At 36.4% G+C, this 13183-nt stretch overlaps 1 protein-coding gene across 2 annotated transcripts in view; it reads left to right on the top strand.

Moving 5' to 3' along the window:
- The first annotated feature begins 2942 nt into the window (after positions 1–2942).
- Positions 2943–13183, top strand: part of LOC111603524 — a 93284-nt gene continuing 83043 nt past the window's right edge. For both annotated transcript variants that reach the window (XM_030223384.1, XM_030223383.1), the window contains exon 1: positions 2943–3567. The gene's annotated coding sequence lies outside the window, so the exon portion shown is untranslated. The remainder of the gene's footprint in view (positions 3568–13183) is intronic.

Below are 13183 nucleotides of genomic sequence, written 5' to 3'. Positions count from 1 at the left end.
AGCTGCGGGCTGCGTTAATAGTTTATGACTAAATTGAAACAGGTTGTCGAAGCAGCCCCAGCGATGCAGGAAGTGCTTGCCGGCGCTTCCAGCGAAAGGCGCTGCCCACACCACGCCCTCACGCCTCTCCTTACTCTGCGCCCTGTCAATTTGTCAATCAATCGGGCATCCGAATGACACGCTCAGATGCGCCTCGCCTCGTCTCGGCTCGAATGTAACTGAGTCGAGTTTCTGTTTACAGCTAACCAAAATGCGAGTGCACTGAGAGAAATGCTGTAGTGGAAAGCAATTTAAATGAAAGTTTTTTCATTGTTTAAGAAGATTTTTTGTTTCATGCAGCAATTAAAAAAAATGTATATAATAAATTCTTCAAGAAATTGAAATTGAGGTTTGAATTAACCAAGATAAATTCTTAGCATAAGAAAAAATATAAAATCATCATCAGATTAGATAAGTTATCAATCTGCTAGTGACTTCGGTTCAAAGCCTTGCCTCTCTGTCAGCTCATCATTTCTCTCAGTGTACGACTGCATACATCAAGGTGGAAGACGCGTCAAAGCAAAGTCGCCGTCCGTCCGCTCACTTGAGCGCACTTATCCTTTTCGCTGCTCTTCATCGGTGTTTGTTGTCTCTGGCTTATCTCACTTACAAGTAATTGTAATATTATCCCTAATAAGCAAAAGATTGATAGCATTCCAAGGAAAACAACAACAGGGCCACAAAGGGTCGGAGTCAAATCTATGGGCATAGGCAAAGAGCTGCCTCTGCAATCTCAGCGGGCAAGTCGACACCACGACAAGAAAGGACACACACACGCACAGGCACAAGCACATTCCCGCTCAAGTGTTTTCCCTTTCTTTTATCTTGGCTAGTTTATGGTGCGTCGCTCTCTCCCTCTCGCTCACCCTCACACTCTTCTCATCATCACTTGAGTAAACAATGTCATAAAATCATCAATCAATCTGCGACCTCGACTTCGAGTCCAACTTCAAGTTCGGTTTGAGTTCGACTCGACACGCTCCTTAGGCTGTTGTTGTTGCTCGCTTTTGTCATGAGCTATTTGTATGGTCTAACTGTTAAAGGGGGTTGTTGCTGTTGTAGCTGCTGCTGGCTTGGGCTGTTTGACCAGCCTAACTGTTAACGCAAACACACGCCTCTTCCTCTTTCACTCATACTTCCTCTTTCTTTTCTTTCAACTGTCGCTCGGCTCGACTCCGCTCTGCTCTGTTAATACAATTAAGTGTGATATTTGTAATGCTTTTTATGCGACTACCAAATTGCTTTATGGGCGTGCCGCCTATCACAACAAGGCATTGGAAAGAGACAGAGATAGGGTGCGGGTAAGCATACGAATGAGATTTATGAATAAAGGTAAGACATTGCAGCTATCAAGTGGTGAGTGTTAATTGCTTATGAGGATTTAGGAGGAGTTTCTCTGTTTGCCCTGCCGTAATAAATACCTCAATTATGTTATCCATAGGTAAAATTATAAGACATAATAATTATGGTGTTTATTTATAGAACTCATGTTATATAGAGAAGTATATGTAGATAGTTTGGTAGGAAATATAATATATTTAAAAAATAATGATAATATTAATAATAATATTAAAACGAAGGCTCTAGAATGCGATTTAGTAAGAGTGGAAGAGAGAAAAAATTAAATTAATTTTAATTAATTTTATAAGATTTATGATATACAAAATTGAAATATAAATAAATATCTTTCATAAAATAAACAAATTATTATCAAAAAATATTAAAAAACCTTTAAATAATAATATTAAATCACTTAAAAAAATGTTTTTTTAAAATTATATTTAAAATTTATACATAAATCATATTATAAGAAATTATTCATTTATAAAATAAAAAATTAAAAATTAAAAAAAAATATAAAAAAATTGAAAAAATATAAATTGGTTTATTATTTTTTTGTAAGATGTTAAATAACGTATGTAAAAATATATATAAATATATAGTTCGACTTTTCATATACTTCTGTGTATCAGATAATAAAAATTTCAAAGGAATTATTTATTTAATATATGTATATTCATTATAAGTACAAAAATGCTGATAAGAAATGTTATACGACTTAAGAAATTTGTCTATCTGTAATCTTTCTTATATTCTATTTGAATATTAATATTTTTGTTATTTTATATAAATATTTTTAAGATTTTTTCAATTTATTTTGCTCTTTTTCCCCAGATAATTACTTTTATCAAACTTTCTTTTAACCAACCCAGTTTAATGTATTATAGTGAATATATATGCCCATTTATTTATCGTACTATCCTTAGACTGAAACCAAAAGCAACTCCTTAATAAATTCCTATTTCTGAGGTTCTCATCCAAGATCCAATTAGATTAGCACACAGAGCTCATCCTTCAATTTCATTGACATTCGCCGCATTAGGTAAACGTGTGTGTATGTGTGCAACAAGCTGCTGCGGCTGCTGCTGCGGCTGCCGCTGCTGATGTGGCTGCAGCAGGACCAAAAATTAATTACAGCGACCTAGTCAAAGGAGTTGTTATCCTTTTAACAGTAGCTGCTAGACCCACCCCATGTTGAACATGCTCGAGTTGCCTTGTGCTCGATGCAACCATTTGCTGTTAGCTGAGAGCACTGTTACAATTGACTTAACAGTGTATAAGACAGTAGTGTACTGGTTTTACCGCTAGATGGAGCCAATTCATTCGTGGATGTTCGCCTTCGTCAGCCACGACAGTCGGATCTTTTGCCTGAAATTTTGTTGTTGGCTGCAGCATAGACATGCGTTGCAGCTGCCCGACACGCCGCGACGCCTTGGCTCGTGTCAACAGCTCGTGTGCGTGTGTTGCGAGCACGAACATTGGTCGTTCGTTCGGCTGGTTGTATGCTGGCCCTCTGCTTATACTTGTATGATTCAGTCTGATTCAGTCTTTGACGACGCGCGTATTGAAACAGACGGTCAGCCACGGACGCTGTAACGCACTCTGTCTCCATTATCAGTACTAAACGACGTTTCTGTGCTGTGTCACCGCTAGCCAAATTTACCGTTTCGGCTCTAGCAAACTGCTTCGGCCTCGTATCATCGTGATGGCCATAACTGTGTATGTGTAACTGTGTGTGTGCCTGTGCGTGCGACCGTTTGACGGTTTAATTTGAATTTCGGGAATATTCATACTAAGATGCTGATGCCGATCGGAAAAGAAGCTCAAGCAACGCAAAACGAAAAGCGAGTAAAGCGCATCGCCCGATAAATGAACTGAGATTAGAAACGAAACAAAATCACGTTCAGCGGTTGTGTCTTCTCTCTATCACTCTATTGCCCTCTCAGTCACTCAGTCACTGTGCTTGTGTTTGCTCGTCCGTGTATGTGCGTACGCGTGTGCCCCTGTGTGAGTGCTGTGCATGTGTGCCTAACAATTAATTAGCATTTAAATCGCACATTAATCTGCGATCCAATCAAAGGCCAAACAGAAAGAGAGCAAAAAAAAAACAAAATCTGCAGAGTTGCCAACGCGCACAAAAAATAACTGAAAACCCAAGTAAATACGCATAAAAAAAGGATTTGCCAAGTAAGTGTGTCCAGCTGTAAATCTTTAGATTAGCATAAAACAAATACGCAAAAGGCCCAAATTAAATATACACCTGTTATAAAAAATACAACAAAACATGTGGGTGCTCGCAGAACTGCTAAATAAAAAGATTTTCATAGAATTTATATTCCTTACCCAAAAAAAAGCGTTCGCGTTCCATTCAAAAATAAACAAATATTTGCATTAAAATAAACACAAGCCTACCCTATGTACCCCACCACCCCCTCCCTCATCTCGCCTTCTCCTACACCCCTTTCGAAAAACGCTTTCCCTGTATCCCCAGTGCGATTGTTGTCCCTTTTGTTTCTCTATATATTATACCCAGTACCAATTGCTTATGGCTAAATAGGGTACATTGGCTGTGATCTTGTCTAAGTAATAAACATACAGGTAATCGAGGTAATTAAGGTAATCGAAACTGTCAAATCCAGGCTTACGTGATCAATTGCCATTGACGAGTTAATCTTGACCTATCTCAGCTCTCAGCCTTAAAGACATGAACTCTCTTTGTACTACCTGCAGTACAATATGGTTTCAAATTATCGATAAGTTTTTATGACATCAATTTAAATCGATCTCAGATTTTACTCACACAGATAAGTCCAGTTTAGTCAGCCGAATCTGCACTAAAGATATCAAGTTGAGTCCAGCAGCACTTAAACTCTATTTTATATTCTCTCTTCTACGATCTCTTCATTTGTCATCCCCACATGTCCGACTATTCCCATCTCATCTATCTATGCTAGTATATTAGCTACAGTCGCTCAGCACATACTGCGCGGTATCTGCTAGTCGTGCACACCCCACAATAGAACATTTACTTGTTGTTGTTTTGTTTTGTTTTGCTTTTCGGTCATTTGTCTTTTTGGGTCAGCAAATGCGTCCAATTTTTCCGAGATTTTTCGCGAGATTTTCCACAGTTGAATATTTGTTTTTGCTTCTCTTTTTTTTGTGTATTTTCTTTTGGGGTTTTCACAAGTTTTTCTTTCGATTATTTACACATTTTTCCCCAAACACAAAGAATGTCCAAGCAACAATTTTTAAACCCTTTCGCTGATTTCTTATCTGCCTAGATCAAAAGTATGGCCGAGGCATGAAAAGAGAAAAAGCGGAGGAAGAATAGCTAAAGATTTAGAAAAAAGTTTGAACTGATTTGCATTTTAATTGCCAAGTTATAAAATCTTTGGATCTCTATTAGGTAAACGGGGCTAAGCACAGATTTCAATTAGACCAACACAAAAAGGTGTCGAAGACTGGGCCTAGAATGGAAAAGGGGAAAATGAAAAAAACTTGGTTTTTGTTTTTAAATCTCGATTCAGAGCTCCAGATTAGTTCATAATTATATGCAATTAATTACAGCTTGACTTGATTATTTATTTAAATTAAGAATTAGGGCTTAGAAAATAAGCATATTCTATTATTGACTTGATTACTATATGCATAATATACCATATATATGTCTTGTATACATTATACTTAATAGAGAATAATAATTATTCTTAAATAATTTATTGCTTCAAAATTATTTTATAACATTTTACTTAAATTCTATTAGGTATATTTTATAAATTAAAATATAATTAATTTTATAATTAAATTTATGTTGTATATGAACCAAATAAAACCAAAAATCTATAATAAAATATTATGTTTATTTAGTTTAATAAATTTATTTATTTACATAATCAAGTTATAAATCGTATCAGTATATTTGAATTAAGCAAATAAAAATTTAGGTAAAAAGTATTTTATTAGAAGTTTATAAAGATTAATTACTATTTCGTTTATTATGCAAAATATTGAAATGTTTTTTTTTATTACGAAGTTAAACGTATTTGTTTTTAACTATTTAATAAATTTATAAATTGAGAGAATTTAAATACAATGTGCATATGCTTCAAATATCACAAAATATTTATATATATATTTCTTTATAATAATCTAAAAAAAAGAACCTAAAATTATTTTACAAATCTTAAAAATTCTCTTAAATTGTCTCAATTCATTAAAATTAAGATGCTGCCCATAAAATCTTAATAATTCTTTCTCATAGACCCTATGCAGTGTCGCATTTCTGACAATTTTTATAATGCCTAATCAACTCAAAGTTCTGGCTTAATGCTCTATTGACTACAACATGTTTACCAGATGAGCTTGACCTTCTTTCCCACTCGCATAATCTTAATGCTGTTCGGTAGCCCAGAAGACAAAGCCCTTGACTTATATAGATGTGGTTCTTGGCCCCTTAGGCAAACACAGCACTAATTGAAGACACACACACCCATGAGTGTGTGTGATAAGATCTCGGCAGCTTTATCCAATTTGATTCCAATTGTCAACCTCTCGGCGATCGTTCAGCCATTAGGAGCCAACAAGCGGCCAAGCGGCACGTCTGGCTAGAAGACTTCCCAATCTGTCCGCTTCCCACTGTGCTCAACTGTTGCCATAAATCGTGCCAGCACCAAAATGGAAATAGCGCATTTCCAAAATATTTTCATTTAAAAACCGAAAGTGAAAATGCCGTTAAAAAGAAAATAAGAGCACAAACGCATATACTTATCTATGTATATATATTTTTATTTTCCGAGAGGGCTGAAATAATAGAGGCAACGCGAAAAGCGGGCAGCATCAACATTCATCAATCTGTCAGTGGGGCCTGTCAGCTGGTTTAAGCACCCACAAAGTGCTGTTGAGGCAACGACAACAACAACAACATCAACCGAGTCCCGATAAAAATTGAAGCACAGATGAGAGGCTAAACAAAAAAAATCATTGAAATATTTAAATGTGCTTAAAAAATAGAAGAAGAGAGCAAAGAGCAGAGCAAAGTCGAAGCTTAAATGCCTTAGGCATATTTTCTATATTTTAGACTGTCTAATTAGAATTGTTTATACATGTAACCAAGGTGTTCTCTCACCTGCCGCTCTTGAATGACACTGTTAAACCGAGTTCAACACAGCGTAAACTGGCAAAGGCTGAGTAGTTGGCATCAAAAAGTAATACGAAATCATTTGCTCACATTTTGCCTGCTGTTTGTTGTTGATAAGAAAGTTTTTTTTTCTTATATTTTGTTTATTTGACAATGTTGCTTAGTCTATGAATCGAAAGGTTATAAATCAGGTCTTGTGATTTTTAAATACAATAATCATTTATAATTAAATTGCCTTGAAGCTAAGGTCTAATTGCATTAAAGATAAGGTGAAGTCCTATTGCTGGCAGACAGTTTGACAGTCAAATAGTTGTTGTGATTATCCAGTTTTTGCTTAAGCCTTAGATCTGTTTGCAGATATATCTTTAGAATATCTTTAGCTCTATGTTTCACCAATTTTCTTAGCAGTTTCAACTAAAACTCTCTCCCTAAGTGCATGCTTAAGGCACAATTTTAATTACCGCCAAAGTATTCAGCTTAAGACTCAACTAGAAGTTCTAGCTCAGCATCCAGAGTCCTTGGTTTCTTTTAGTTACTTGTAAATTCTTTGTCAAACTGCTGTCTAGTATATATGTAGATAATCTATATTCAACTGAACCTGTACCAAACTCCAAGCCCAAATAATATTCATCAACTAAATCTATTGTCTGCACATATTCCCAGTCCGAGCACAAATCATAAATATTAACGATCTCACAGATCGCTTCAACATATGCCGCTGCAAGCATATAAAAAATATCTGGCTTACTCCTCTTTTGGCCATAAAAGCAAAGCAAGGCAAAGCAAAACGTTGTACTTCCATTTGGCGCGTCTCGCCACGCGCAAAACGTGCGCCAATCAATTGGCCCTCAAAAGAAAAAGCCAGAAAAAAGCGTGTGAAACTGCTCGACTCCCACGGCTGAGACAAATTAATGAAAAGGCGACGAGCGTTGTCTTTAAAATTAGAGACAAAGGCAATTTGTCTTTGGCAATCGCTCAATATAAAGGGAAGCGCGGAGGGCGAGCAGTGGCTGAAGATACAGATACACTCGAAAATGTATCTGGCAGATACATTTGATGCGCCGACCGCTCTGCAGCTATTAAGCGCGCGTGTTGATTGATTTTATGTTTGAAATGTATACTGCAGTTTTCACAATTTCTACTCGAAATACTGCTCACATATATATATATATATACTATATATCTCAGTGAGCTGTATGCCGAAAAAGGCAAGAAAAAGAAATTGAATTCCCAAAACTCAGCTGCTAAATCAATCGACACTTGAGGCTGCGTTTCAGGAGTCGCCTGCATTTCTCGTTGCATGTGTTGTTGTTGTAGTTCCTGTTCTTGTTATTGTTGGAGTTAGTTGTGTTTAATTACACTCACGCACACACTTGTATGTATAGCTAGCTACACATAAGTTAAGTGTGTCCCCTAATTCCAAACCGTCCCCTAATTCCTAAACGTATATAACTTATTAAAGTATGTCATCTCTTTCGCTCACTCTTTACTACCATTACTTCCTCTCTTTCTCTGCCTCGCACTTTCTCTGTGCGTTTCTCCAGCCCTTTTTGAACTTTTCTCAACACTCCGTTAAATAGATTTCAGTGTCGCTGTGCACTTAGACGCTGCTCTGTTTGTTGTACTTGCCCTACAAATTGATTGATTTTATTTGCACTCCCACACATGCTTCCCACTCCGACTCCCACTCCCTCTCTCTGTTGGCTGTGCGTGTCTGTGGCTTTTAGGCGGTAACTGCCAAGAAGTTGGGAAGCTCTGCCTGGTCTGGTGGGGCGCTAGTTGAACATTGACATTTTGCGGTTAACTCATTTACACAGTTGAAGCGTTGTCTTTACCCTTTATGCCCTCTGCGCTTTGCGTTGATGGACATGTCGGTTACGCTGCAATGAGACTGGCTGACAGGCCCCGGCAGAGCTTTTAACTTAAAGGCAGAAAAGATAACTAACTGTTTTCCTCTTCAAGCTAAGGTTTTAATAGGCCAAGAGATAAGGAATTGGAAAACTAGGCAACGGAACGCTTAGAGCTAAAATAGTTTTCTTGTAAGGTGAAGTTTTAAATGTGTAAAATTGAAAGACTAAAATAATAGATGATATTATTTTGATAACTTTGTTTGAAACTTAACAGAACGTAACATTTCTATTATAATTTATTAAAAATATATTTGATAGCCTTTAACTCTGTGTGAAAATCTTTAGGTATTCAAAAGCTGTTAACGCTGTAAAAGTGTGAGCTTTAGCATTAAGCAGCTTTACATCTTTGCTTAGCTGGCCTAAGCTTAAATGAGCTTTCGAAGCTTAGAGATAGCTGATTACCTTTAGCCATAAAAGGCTAGATAGACAGCCGAATCGATCGGATTTATTTTATTCACATTTCAAGGAAGTAAAATTGAGTTTAATTTAACAAAAAATGGAAAACGTTAACTTAAGATCTCGCGGCACAAACTGCGGCAAACCTGGAGTCCTATCAGCCAACTTTAATATAAATGAAGTGTCATTCATATACCTCCTGCTCTTTAAAGAGCTGAAAGTTAGGGTTTTTCGCTTAAAAGTCAACGCGAATTGCAACTCGAATGGCTAGTACTAGTCCTTAGTGCAGCTGTAAAGTAATATGACAGTCAACATCCTTTCATCATTTAGCTCTGCCAACGACTGCACATCGACTTGCTTTTAATTAAGATGAATTCAATATTTCGCAGCGATTGTCATTGAGTCTCATTTACGGGTGCTTCGGTCGTATTACATTATGCATTGCTGCATTTCCTTTTGGCCACAAATGATTTTCAATTTCATTTCACATTTTGCTGAAAGTTCTGACTGCATTATTGATAGCTGTTAGCTGTTACCTGCTGGAGCAGAGAACGCTCGTCGTCTGCATGTGCGGGCAAAATCGGAGCAACAACATTTCTTCTCAATTTTTTTTTATTATTATTTTTGCATATAGCTCAATTGTCTGGGGCCTTGTCGACTCTAACTTTGACTCTGGCAATTCATTAAAAATATTCGCATGCTGCAAAATCATAAAATGAAAGACAAATATCGTGCAGGCAATTAAGTTGAACTAGCCCTCTGCACACACAGAGAAACACAAACACACACGCAGAATATTTAATGTAGTTATGGCTAAGAGCATGTTCGAGCTGTAAAAGTATATGGGCAAATGAGCAAAACACATCACAAAAACATGTTAAAGCGTTCGGGAGTGCTTGACTGGGAGATACCTGGTATAGAGTTAAATATTGAACTTGAATGAGGCGAGCTAAGGAGTGAAGGATTAGCTAAGAGAGAAGAGCAGTTTAAGCTTGGAGCAGAGACAAACATATATATTAAGTTATTTATTAGCTTTAAGCTGTTTTCTAGGCCTCTAGCGATAAATGCTGAAGTGACTAAAGCTTGTTATCGATTTTGATGAATTTCATGTAAGGCTATCGATAATTCGAGGCAAAGCTCTTTTGATTGTCATAGAAGAACCTAAAGCCTCGACAGCTCGACTCGGCAAATCGACTCTGCTCTTGATCTTGTATGTATATGTATATATATATATATATATATATATATAGTTGACTATTTTCACCGTTTCCAGAGTATACAAATTTATAAAAAATGAATGCATAAAGCACCAAGCGAAAGCAAAGCATTTGCAAGCATAATTTTTGCTGAGAGTTTACAAAATTGTCTGCAGCTTGATCAAATTTAGTTTCTTTCATTTGTCGTTTATCTTTGCTTGTGAAATCTATCGAGCAGTTGAAATCACTTCATTTTATCTTTCACACTCTAGTCAAGTGGCAGACACTTTAGAAACGTTTTTTCGGCTGCACTCAAGGCCAAGCGGTGCATATCGTAAATATCTCTTGATAAGTGACTGCATTTATGGGAAGCGTTGCTTCAAGTATCTGACAGTTGATTGGTCTAGCAATAAAATTTGCTAGGCGTGGCAGGCCCCCTTAAAGGATCAACAGCAGTCATCAGTCTAGACCTGTCCGTTTCCAATGCTCGTAGCTTGATCGATAATTTATGTGTAGCTTAGACAATTCATTAAATTTAATCAACATGAGAAGGATTTTGAGCAAATGCATTCATTATATATAAAATTATATATAAAATTATTTATAAAATTATTTATAAAATTATTTATAAAATTATTTATAAAATTATTTATAAAATTATATATAAAAGCAGTCGCAAGTGCGATTTAATGCCGCCCGAATTACCAGCTGCTAATATGCTTGATATTGAGAATTGCCAAATTGGCGATGCTCGTCATGATGATGACCTAAAAGGTGAGCGAGTGCTCAGCTCAGTGGGAATTTCTTATCTCCTAGTCTCCACAATGTCTACCGCCGCCTAGAGCGTTTCAATCCAAGTGACAAATTTGACACTCTTTACTTTGTGCGCAGCACTTAATTGAGATAGAAATGTAACAGAAGCCAAGTCAAGTTCCCACAAATTACAATTGCTTTCTTTATTGTCTTCATATATAAGCAAATAATATTGACATTTAATTCTAAATGGTTTAATTTTTTTTGGCCATTTAATTTGTTGACGAACTGACGCGAGACGCTTCAGTATGAAATTATGATTAAAAATGTTTTTGTTATTGCTTTAATTTGCATATACTATAAAAGTCATACATAACAAATCATATTATTCTTATTATTACGCTGTCAGAAGACTTTATTTATACATACATTTTATTAGAATATATAAAAATGATACTCAAGCTGGGCTCAATGCGTTGAGTGGTGCTTCAGTTTTGTTTGCAATTATCTCGATTGTCTATAGCTAAGGTCTGAAGCACTCTGCACTCTTATTCTGTTTTGTTCACTTCACTTTTTTCTGGGTTATGTAATCTGGTTTTGTATTGTAAAGTGACACCAGTGGATATTTTATATTGAAGAACAACGGGCGATACATTTGCCGTATTCTGGTTCAGTTCGCTGTTTAGCTTGTCCTTTGCGGCGTGTCGTGCATATATATTACAGTTATTTGGACACTCCTTTACGGACGTTTCCTTTTCATATTCTGCACAGCACACTTTGAAGAATTCATCCTTGAGTTCTAACATGCGACGCACTTGCGCATTGCAACGTTGCTGACTCGCGCTGTCGTCTCTACTGCAGTCCTCAAAGGCCGCCTTACTCAATACCAGCGAGATCAGACAAATGGTTATGCAGAAATACGTCTTCATCTTTTTAGCTTTGATTCTCGACTGAGCGCAAATCACATTGGTCAAGCACATTTCATATTGCTATCAGCGACTCTCTGTTCTTTCCCTTGTTCTGTCTCTTTTGTGTTATCGATGAAATTCGATTGAAACACGGTCTATAAACTTTGACAACTTCTAAAGTTGGACAGACGGACGGGCGGAAAGAAGGACGGATCTACCGACGGCCAAACAGCAAGACGGACATTGCACAAAGTCAATATACTGCTTCACTTCGTAAATGATAACCAAATTTGTGACCCTGACCGCAAAGGTCACCGCGTGTGCGTCTATTGTTGTTGCTGATGGGACTGTTTGAGAAAGCAGCTCGGTCGGAATTGCGTCTCTGTTAATCTCCACAATGTCTACCGCCGCCTAGAGCATTCCAAAGTGTGTAAATTATTATTATTATTTTTTATTTATTTTTAATTTTTTTTTGGCAATTTTTACTTTGTGCGCAGCACTTAATTGAGATAGAAATGCAATAGTCAATCTACGTTCACAATTTAGTCTGATATAACGATCACTGTCTCAACTCAAGTTTCCACAAAGAAATATATAAATGCTTTCTGTATTGTTTATTAATTAATAAATATAGCTCAATATATAAATTGTTTTATTAATTAATAAATAATTAATTTATTAATTAATAAATATAGCTCAATATATAAATCTTCCACATAAGTATATATAATCTATATTTAAATTTTAAACTCATTAGATATTGTCCTGTAAAAACAAATAAATACATTGCTAACTTAATGTGAAATGTGGAACTGATCTAGAAATTAGCCTAGTACTAGACTCTTAGATAATGCTACCTAAAATCTAATTACAATTGGCGTTATGTTCAATAAAGAACTGAATTTCATAATTTCTGCACGTAAATTATATTTGAGGCCGCCAATCATTTGGTCGCCTGTGAAATAAATATGGCAATTTGTGTTTAAACGATATTTATAGCAGTGATAGATAAACAACACAAGCGTAAAACACGCTACAAGGCAAACATGGCAATAAGCAAATGCATCATAAAACAAGTAAGAAAGCTCTAGTCGGGGTGCCCGACTAGGAGATACCCTGATCCCAGTCCTTTGAGTTTTGTAATATTTTCCGTAGTTTGTATCGAGTATTAAAAAAAAAGAGAAAACAAATAAAAATCGACATTGCGAGACCAGGATTCGAACCCGGATTATTTGCGCAACGTGCACAAACTCTACCAACACCGCCACTTCATAACTAAAAAAAAAAAAAAATAAAACAGTAAAAAACATTTCATCTCCTCCGGTCTCGAACCCGGACCAAGCTGCATACGAGCGGGGCCTCTACCAACGCAGCCACTGTCCTTCTTGCACGGGCTGTTGCAAATTTGAACATAAGTAGCAGCTAATAATTCAGCACAATTCAATCGCAATTTCAATTCTTGGAATAGAAAAGAATACACGCATTTGAATGTATGTGTGCACA

The sequence above is a fragment of the Drosophila hydei genome, unplaced genomic scaffold (assembly GCF_003285905.1).
Source record: "Drosophila hydei strain 15085-1641.00,03,60 unplaced genomic scaffold, DhydRS2 tig00000172-arrow-pilon, whole genome shotgun sequence".
NCBI classification, from domain to species: Eukaryota; Metazoa; Arthropoda; class Insecta; order Diptera; family Drosophilidae; genus Drosophila; species Drosophila hydei.
The sequence above is the reverse complement of the archived record's forward strand: the minus strand, read 5'-3'. Positions and strand labels throughout refer to the sequence as shown.